At 42.4% G+C, this 9,849-nt stretch overlaps 1 long non-coding RNA gene across 2 annotated transcripts in view; it reads left to right on the top strand.

Annotated features, from left to right (window-relative positions):
• LOC123522762 overlaps positions 1 to 9,838 on the top strand; it is a 26,112-nt gene extending 16,274 nt beyond the window's left edge. For both annotated transcript variants that reach the window (XR_006680986.1, XR_006680985.1), the window contains exons 2-3: positions 8,679 to 9,214; positions 9,312 to 9,838. This is a non-coding gene — a long non-coding RNA (uncharacterized LOC123522762). The remainder of the gene's footprint in view (positions 1 to 8,678; positions 9,215 to 9,311) is intronic.
• Positions 9,839 to 9,849: the final 11 nt, after the last annotated feature.

The following is a 9,849-nucleotide window of genomic DNA, read 5'->3' as shown; positions in this document are numbered from 1 at the left end:
TGCACATAGATCTATTTCCCCATCCTCATATATAAATATATTTGCATATATACATGCCTCTATTTAGACCTCTATAAATTCCCTTTGCCTCCTAGCTCTTTCCTCTATTTCCTTTGACTTTTCTCTTGTCCCACTGTCATGCTCAGTCTTCGGTCTTCCTCTTTTTTCCATGACATTGTGCTGCACCAAGTCTGATGGTCCTTTCCAAGGACTGATCTCTCCCAATAACATTTTCAAACTAAGAGGCAAGTCTCAGCATCTTCACTTCTAAAGAGCATTCTGCCTGTACTTCCCATAAGATAGATTTGTTTATACTTCTGGCAGCCCACGGGACTTTGAATATTCTTTATCAACATCATAATTCAAATGCCTCAATTTTTTTGTGGGCTTCTTTATTCATTTTCCAGCTTCCATATGCAAATGAGGTGAATAAAAAATCATGACTTGGGTCAGGCACATCTTAATCCTCAAAATAACATCATTACTCTTTAACACTTTAGAGAGGTCTTGTGTAGCCCAATGTAGATTTAGTTTTGCCCAATGTAATGCACTGTTTGATTTCCTGATTGATATGTCCATGAGCATTGATTACAAATCCCATTAAAATGAAATCCTTGACAACTTTGAACTTTTTTCCACTTATCATGATATTACACCTAGTGGTCCAGTGTTGAGGATTTTGTTTATTTACATTGAATTTTAATCCTTTCTGAAGAATATAATATTGATCTCCAGCAGTAAATGCTCCAAGTCCTTCACTTTCAAAAACCAACGTTGTGCCATCTGCATATCACAGGTAAACTATCAGTTTTCCATTCAACAGTTCCTACACATTGGTGTTTCATCTCATTGAGACACTCCCCACAATGTAGTATCGCTTATCCCGCTTCCCACCTGTGTCTTCCGTGTCCATTCTTCCTTCTATTTTAACCCCACCCATACCTTTGTCCTGGAGGAAATGCTACACTTTTGCTCTCAGTTGGCTGCTTATCCTAGATTTGCATACCTCACTAGTATTACTGTTCCCCTTAAACACCTGTGTATTGTTTGGCTGAAAATTGAGCAGGGATGGAGGGTCAGAGAGGGGAGAGGTGTTCAGTTCAGAATTGAAGGATGAATAAGGAGGGTCAGAGACTCAAAGGTTCCACCAGTCTCTATCTAAACTGTAAACCTAGTCCTTTTTTTTTATGATTTTGAGTTTTGTTTTACATCTTGCTTGAACTCTACTCAGGGCCTCCTAATGTGGTCTCTTTCAGTATATTTGGTCATGGCAAGAGGACACCATCTAGTTCTTCTGGTCTCGGGGTCATAGAGACTGATGTTTGCATAGTCCATCAGTCCATAGGGCTAATTACTCCTATGTGTCTTCAATATTCATCACTCTTATTTTCTCTGGACAAGAGAGACCAATAGTTGTACCTTAGATGGTATCTCGTTAACTTTTAACACCCCACTAGCTATTCACCAAAGTGGGATGTAGAACATTGTCTTTGTAAACTATGTTGTGCCAGTTGACCTCAGAAGATCACCAAGCCTTTCTTCTTAGTTCATCTTCCTCTGGAGATCCCACTGAAGCCTGTTCAACATCATAGCAACATGTAAGCCTTCACTGATAGATAGGTGGAAATTAGACTGGAGGTACAATGGCTGGATTCAAACCGTAGCCTCCTGTGTCGGAGTGGAACTGTGCCCCGTTGGGGGTTTTCGATGGCTGCTTTTCTGAAGTCCTTCTCCAGGTCTTTCTGGCCAGGGTGCTCTGGGTGGACTCAGTCTTCTAGCCTCTTTAAAGGAACCCCCACCCCCAGTCTCCCTCTTCCACCACACCTCGTCCCTCATTGAAATCTTATCTCTCTGGGGGCTGGGAAAGCCACAGTTCTCGTCCACTGTCTTAGAAGTCCCATTTTCAAAATGCATTTCGTAGTTTGTGAAGGATCACACAGTAGAATGCCTTTGCAGCGTTAACAAAAACAAGCTTCATTCTGGTTTTTTCTGCTTTCATCCAAGATCCATTTGATGTCAGCACTGATATCCCTCCAGCCACATTCTCTTGTGAATGCAGTTTGAATTTCTGACCACTCCCTGTCAATGTATTGCTACAACTTTTAAAAAATCACCTTCCACAACATATTATCTGTATGTGATAATTAATATTACTCAATGATTTCCACATTGTGCTGGGTCACCTTTTTTTGGAATGGGCACAAATATGGATCTCTTCCAGTTGATTGGTCCAATAGCAGCCTTCCAAATTTCTTGGCATAGAGAACTGAGTGCTTCCAGAGCTGTATGAATTTGTTGAAACATTCCACTTGGTGTTCCCACAGTTCCTGGAGCCTTGTTTTTTGGTAGTTCCTTTAGTGACGTTTGGATTTCTTTCTTTACTCCATTGGTTCTTGATCACAGGATGCCTCTTAAAATGACTGAATGTCAGCCACTTCTTTCGGGTACAGTCTCTGTATATTACTTCCATCTTCCTGTGATGTTTTGTACACTAATATTTTGACCGTAGAACCATAGAATTTGAGGCTTGAATTTTTTCCTCCGTTCTTTCAGCTTCAGATTTTCTGAGAATCTTCTTCCCTTTTGGTATAAAAGTCCAGGTCTCTGCAAATTTCACACTAATGTTTTAGTTTGTCTTCTCAAGCTCCCCTTTGAAGTCTTCTGTCCCACTCTCTTAGCATCACCATTTCCTCCATTATCTTTAGCCACTTTATGCCCAAGCGCAAGTTTCAAAGTCTCTCCTGACATCCGTGTTTGCCTTTTCTTTTTTCATGTCTGATGTTCTTGATGTCATCCCACAACCTGTCTGCTCTGCAGTCTTTAATGTTCATTCCATCAAAACTGTCCTTCAGACGATCTGCAAATTCAAGTGCGATAATGCTCAAAGTCATATTTTGGTTGTTGTAGACTTGCTTTAATTTTCTGCAACTTCACCCTGAGCTTGCATCTGAGCAATTGATGGTCTCTGTTCCATGGTCAGCCCCTGGCTTTGTTTTGACTGATGATACTGTCTTTTGCCACACATGTAATCAGTTTGATTCTTGTGTGTTCCATCTGGCAAAATCTACATGTGTAGTCTACATGTGTATGTTGGTGAAAAAAAAGGTATTTGCAATGAAGAAGTTGTTGGTCTGGAAAAATTCTATCACGTAATCTCCAGTTTAGTTATATCTCCAGGGCTGTATTTTTCAACTACTGATCCTGGCTCTTTGTTTCCAACTTTCACATTCCAATCAGCAGTAATTATTAATGCTTCTTGAGTGCATGTTCAGTCAATTTCATACTGAAGAAGTTGGTAGAATTCTTCAATTCATTATTAGCCTTAGTGATTGGTGAATAAATTTGAATGTTTGCATTAATTAGTCTTCCTTGTAGGCATATAGATATTATCCTATCACAGTCAGCCCTGTACTTCAAGACAGATCTTGAAGTGTTCTTTCATGGAAATTATAAAATAGAGATTTATATCCCACTTCTTATTTAATGCTTTAAAATTAGTATTCCAAAAGTCTATGAGTTGTACTGTGCTATCTATTGCTGTTCACTTATTTAATGCTAATTATTATTACATATTCATGAGTACCTTAAAACTTAGTGCCTCAAAACAATAAACATTGATTACCTTAGTTTTTATCGGAGTGTGGCTGCCTCTGACTCAAGATGTCCCATGAGACTGCGAGAAGGATGTGCTTCCAAGCTCTACATACGGTTATTGGTAGGTTTCCCTTCCTTGGCATGTAAGCCTCTCCATGGGGAAGCAAACAGTCCAAAACCTGGCTTTCCTCAGAGGGAGCCAGAGAACAAAAGAGCATTCATAACAAATGCACAGTCTTTTGGTAACCTAACCTTGGAAGTGACATCCCATCATTTCTGCTACGCATTAGAAATGATCCATTAACAAGATAATGGCAACCACCCCTAGCAATCCTCCTGACCGGGATACAGAGTAAAATCCAGTTAGAAAGGAAGAAAAATGTAGAATTCAAAGTTCAAATTCATAATAAAAAAAGACCAGACACTGGACTGATAGAGACAGGAAGGACCCCTGAGACTATGGCCCTGAAATACTCTTGTAACCTGGAATTTAAGCCAATGGAGCAATGATGTCACTTTGAGAGAACATGGTAATGTCAACAGCTTCATATGTATGTAAAAGCTGGACAATAAGGAAGACCAATGAAAAATGTATGCAGTCGAATTATGGTACTGTCAAAGAACACTAAAACTAGCACAGACTGAAAAAGAAACTAGCGTGGGCTTCTAGAAGAACCAACAGCTCTGTCTTAGAAGTACAGTTGAAGCTCCGTAGAAGAGAGATGGCGAGGCATCCTCTCCCACACTTTGGATATGTTAGCAAGAGATCAGTCCCTGGGAAAGGACAGCATGCTTGGTAAGGCAGATGCTCAGTGGAAAGGAGGAAGACCTTCGACACGCACAGTGGTTGACAGGAGGACTGACACAGGGTTTGCCATCATGGGCTTGATCGTAGGAACGGTGAGGACGACACTGGACCAGGCAGTGTCATTCGGTTGTCCATAGGGCCGCTGTGACGTGAGACCTCAACAGCGCCTAACAACATCAATGATACTTCTGCCAAACGTCTTCACTATCTTTAAATGAGACTGCATTACAAAATATTACCATCTAACAGTGACTTACAAGTGTAAAGTCTTGATAAGAAAAGATACGGTCCCTCTCCCTAAGTAGTTTCTAAAAACACTAAAGAGAATTATATTTATGGACATTTTGTTTTGTTTTAAAAACTTTATTGTGGATTAAGTGAAGCTTTACACAGAAGATAATCAGTTTGCACTCAACAATTCATACACATTTTGTTTGAGTTCATCCTTGCAATCTCCTCGGTGTTCCATAATTATTCCAGTTTCTCCCTGTTTCCTGTTTACAGTAGTCCTTCTTTCCTAACTCTCTGAACTTTGTCCTGGGGTAATTGCTGCCCTTTTGAGCTTAAATGGTTGATCTAACATGCCGTGACTTCCATCCCAGTTCTGAAGGGTGACAAAGGACCATAATCTTGGAGGTTCCACCAGTCTCTCTCCGACCGGTAATCCTGGTCTCTTTTATGATTTTGAGTTTTGTCCCACATTCCCCCCCACTCTTCTGTGATTCTTTCCAAAGCAGCTGGTCATGGTAGCCAGGCACTGCACTAACTGCTTCCTGTGCCTTTTGATTTTTATCATTCTTTCCTCCTGATGTGAAGTGAAATATAGTCAATGAATTGGCCTTTCTAGCCATATTGCTTATGTGATGTATTTTAATTCTGGATGTTATGCTTGTGGAGGGAGTTCCCTGTTACAGGATTAACATGGGGTTCAGTCTTGACCTTAGTGTGTGAAGCAAGTCACATTGTTTTTCTTTGTTTTTTCCCTTGAGGACATCTTTAAGACTACTTGAGTAGGGGGTGGGACTTACGACAGCGTCTCTCATTTCCTTGGGAATGTGGTCAGCTACAGGGCAAGCTTTACCTCCATCAAGGCTACTCCTCAGGGCATCAGAGCCCTCTGGGACACGGGGAGAAATCACAGGACCGTCTGAAAGGGCATATCCAAGAGCTCTGAAGTTGCGACGGTCTCCGAGACCGGATACACCAGAGTTTGTGGCAGGAAGACTCAGGAGTAGCAGCGCTGAGATGATGGGGTGCCTTCTCCTCATCTGGTCTGGGATTATGGAACTGTGGGGACAGAGCGACAGGTGGGCTGACTCTCTGGCCCATGCAGGCAAAGGCCAAGGGCCCTCATGACCTTGCTGCTGAAGAGGCATTGCTGTGGACCAATGACTTTCCTTAGTGTCTGCGGAGCCTGACTTGTGATAACCTATTAATTGCCCTAATAAACAAAAAAACACTGCTTGCGAATCAGTTCTGACTCAGATATGTGTTCCCAATAAAATGCATTTGCTCAACATTGAACAAACTCCTTTTTCTTTATCTCATGTCCATTGCTAAAAGGAAAAAGCTACTTGTTGTCTAAGAGTGTGACATAGAGAGCTATTTATCTCCATAATTCAGAAATAGCTGTAGTGTAATGGATCTTACTAAAGTTGTTTTGCCCCAACTCCAACTCAGCCATGATTAGGAATGTTTTACTCTGGAAATCACAGATGGAATACAACTGAACTATAAAAGATAAATTCAATGTTAACATTATGAAGGGTAACTATAAATTTTGCCCAGACACCATATTAGAAATGACAGAAAATCACTCAAGTACCCCAAACTTAACAAGTTCCAAATGTATATCATCAATTTTCGTTCCAAACCACATCTTCCTCTTTGAGCATTTCCTTCAATATTTCTTTTAGCAGCACAACTCTTTAACTCTGTACCTGACTAGTTCCCCCAGCTCAGCCTTGAGCTTGCTTTTCCTCTCCTCACACTGCCTTTCTAGGAAATCTCACTCATCCCCAGAGTTAAATTATTATTCCTACAGTGTTAATGTCGAATACAAATGCTTAGTTCTTTCGTCTGATTTCCAGACCCATATAGCACCTCTCTACTTGTTATATCTTAGATTATTCAGAGGCATTTTAAAGTTCCCATGTCAAAAATAAAATTCTTAAAAATAATAATAATAATAATTGGGAGTAGCAATAGCAGAAGGATAGGGGGAAGGTGGGGAGTGGAGGCGGGAAGAAACCACAGCGGAAGGGAGACAGTGTGTGTGAGTCTGGGTAGACTAGAGAAACAAATCCATGGATACACGTGTATAAGAAAGATTTATATACAAGAGCAATTGAACATTGAGAAAACAGGCCAGTCCAGATCAAGTTTATAAGTTCAATATTAGCCCATATGTCCGATACCAATCTATAAAGTCCTCTTCAGACTCACAAAGCACGTGCAATGACGCAGAATGTAGAAGATCACAGGCCAGGGGGTAGAAAGTCTTTGGATCCAGTGTCATTGGAAACATCTCAGCGCTGGCAGGGGGTCTCTGCATGGCTTCTCCAGCACCCAGGGCTGCATCAGGGTGGGCCCATGTGTCTTGTCAGCTGCTCTGTCTCCCAGGGTGTGAGCAGAGAGTCTCCTACCTCCACTGAGGAAGTAAGTACTGGATTTCCCAGAATTCTCAGGAGAAGGCCATGCCCACAGAGGCCTCTTTGGCTATGATCTGATTGACAAACTAGACTCCACCCTTTCACTCATAATCCTCTCAAATTGACAATTATATAACTACTACACAGTGGTCAGTGTAAGATATGAAGTTAATAATTTATCAAGAGTCACAAGGGAGGGAGGGGGGAGGGTTAAAAAAAGGAGCTGATATCAAGGGCTCAAATAGAATGTAAATGTTTAGAAAATAATGATAGCAACATATATACAAATAAGCTTGATACAATTTGAAATATGGATTGTTATAAGAGCTGTAAGAGCCCCCAATAAAATGATCTTAAACGCAAAAAAACACGTCAGGTTCCAATTGAACTCGAATGGGGTAAAAGAATAAAAATGAAACTCTTTGTTGTTCCTTCCTGACTATCTGTAATGGTATCACTATTCACCAGTGGCTTAATTCAGAAGCCTGGGACGCCTCCTTGACTCCATTCTGCAGGGAATGTGAAGTGAAGTTGTGTGCTATGGCTCTTCCATCCTTAGTCTTTGTAACTTCCTCACTATTCACCAGTGGCTTAATTCAGAAGCCTGGGACGCCTCCTTGACTCCATTCTGCAGGGAAAGTGAAGTGAAGTTGTGTGCTATGGCTCTTCCATCCTTAGTCTTTGTAACTTCCAGCAAATGAGTGAAGTAGGAGCATGCAAATGAGGTGCATGAACTACTTTGAGAGGATTGGTCAATTCTGCCATTGCACTGGGTGTAAAGTGAGCCACCTCTGAAACAGGAGGAGAGAGTATCCTGACCATTGAGAAAGAAGAACGTGGTACAAGTGCGTTTTATTTTTGGTGAGAGCACCACACAGTAATGGGCCTTCCAATCCGTGGAATGAGTGAAAATGAGTGCCTTGAAGGAGGTTGGCTTCCAGATTGAAGTGCCCTTTGGGCATTTATCTCTATTAAAGGAGCTTTGTTAACACTTGTCCAAGGCAGGGCAGAGGTCAAGGGGTTGCCTGGCTGAGAGGCCAAGAAGCAAGAGACATGCCTGCCCTGTGGCTGAGAAAAATCTTGTGGACAAAAATATTGGTATCCTTAACCTTTCTGATTCTGACTTCTAACCTGTTCACTTCCCTTATACACCCCATAATTGTTTGAGTTCTCTATGGCCGTTGCAACAGATTATTAAATCCAGTAGAAAAGTATAGTGCCAATTGCGGGGCAGGGGGAAGGTTGGGGTCAGAAGAGAGAAAAGAAGGTTGAGGATGAACCTGACCTCTAACCCCTGCCTTATGTTGTGTTTGAGTCTCCTTTCCCACCCCCACGTCATTTCCGTTTTCACCATTTTGCTCTCTTACCCCACAAAGCTAGTTTAGTCACAGTTCCTGTGAGCTCTACCTACGAATGCATTCCAGTTGCATTTACTCATTTCCATAGCCTCTACCTCGTAGTCTGCACTAAGGTCAGAGCATCCTAACTGACCTCCCTCCTTCCATTCTCAATCCTATATCCATGCCCCCTAAAATAGGTGGACTGCCTTAGAATATAAACCCAGTCTTTTAAGTGATGGCTTTCATTGCGCTTACATTCTACATCCCTTTTCTCCTATGACCTAGAAAGCCCTGCAGGTACCACCCACCTGTCAGAGGAGGCTTGCTGGAGTCGTGTTATGATGCGGAACACATGTCAACAGAGACAGACAAGGGAAAACAACCTGGCCATCTGAAAATCAGGGCATGAAAACCATCCCGTGAAACATGGCGCACACAGCCAATCGTGTGGATGGCGCAGGACTGGACAGCATCTTGTTCTGTTGTGCATGGGGCCGCCATGGGGCCGCAACTGCCGTGAAGTCAAGGGCCAACTTGGCTTCGTGACACCAACAACACGAGGCTGTGCGTGGTCTGAGGCCATGACAGTCTCCCCACATTCATTTGACATCACGTTTCTCTCAGTCACGGCACTACAGTCAGTCATTGCGCCTCAGCCCTGTGTACAAATCAAGAGCTTTGCACTTACCAAGAACCATAGTGCAGAACACCCACGGTATCATGGATCTTAATAAAGTCCATACTTCAAAAAAAAGTCAGTACTTTCCCACGGCTAGGAAAATGGCATCCTGAATCTTACAGAAATGCAGGAGGGATGAATAGTAAGTAGACCTTCAAATGTTCTGCACGGGGCAACGATGTATTTTTCTTTAATTTTTTTAAATAACCATGTAGATGTTTCTTTTTGTGCACCTTCAGGTGATCTCACAAAGAGTGTCTACATGCTTTGGACATGTTATCAGGAGAGACCTGCCCTTGGAGAAGGACTTCATGCCTGGTAATATGGAGGGGCAGCTGAAAAAGAGACCCTCGGCGAGATGGCTTGACACAGTGGCTGCGCAGCGAGCGCCAGCGTGAGGACAACTGGAAGGATGGTGCAGGCGCAGTGGTGTTTCCTTCTGGTGTCGGATAGGGCTGCTAGGAGCCTGCACTGACTCGATGGCACCTAACAACAACAGCAAATCTAGACGTACAAAAGTTGTTTCTTAGGGCTTGGGCACCCACCCAGAGGCCTTCCTGTCCATTTAGAAAGGGAGCAACTACATCCGACCTAGTAATTTGACCTAACAGGAAAAATGGGCCCACATTTACCGCTCTCTTGACAGTGCCCGAAAAGGTGTCCATTTCCACTATATTACATCACTTCTGTCTATCCAGACTTTGCAGCGACCAAAACTTATTTGCTATCCCCTAAGAAGACCATCTTTGGGTTGGGTTGAAAGTTCTCAAGGCTGTA

The sequence above is a fragment of the Echinops telfairi genome, unplaced genomic scaffold (genome assembly GCF_000313985.2).
Source record: "Echinops telfairi isolate 266 unplaced genomic scaffold, ASM31398v2 ScPeMD7_7458;HRSCAF=8496, whole genome shotgun sequence".
Taxonomy (NCBI): Eukaryota; Metazoa; Chordata; class Mammalia; order Afrosoricida; family Tenrecidae; genus Echinops; species Echinops telfairi.
This window is presented reverse-complemented; position numbering and strand designations above follow the sequence as displayed.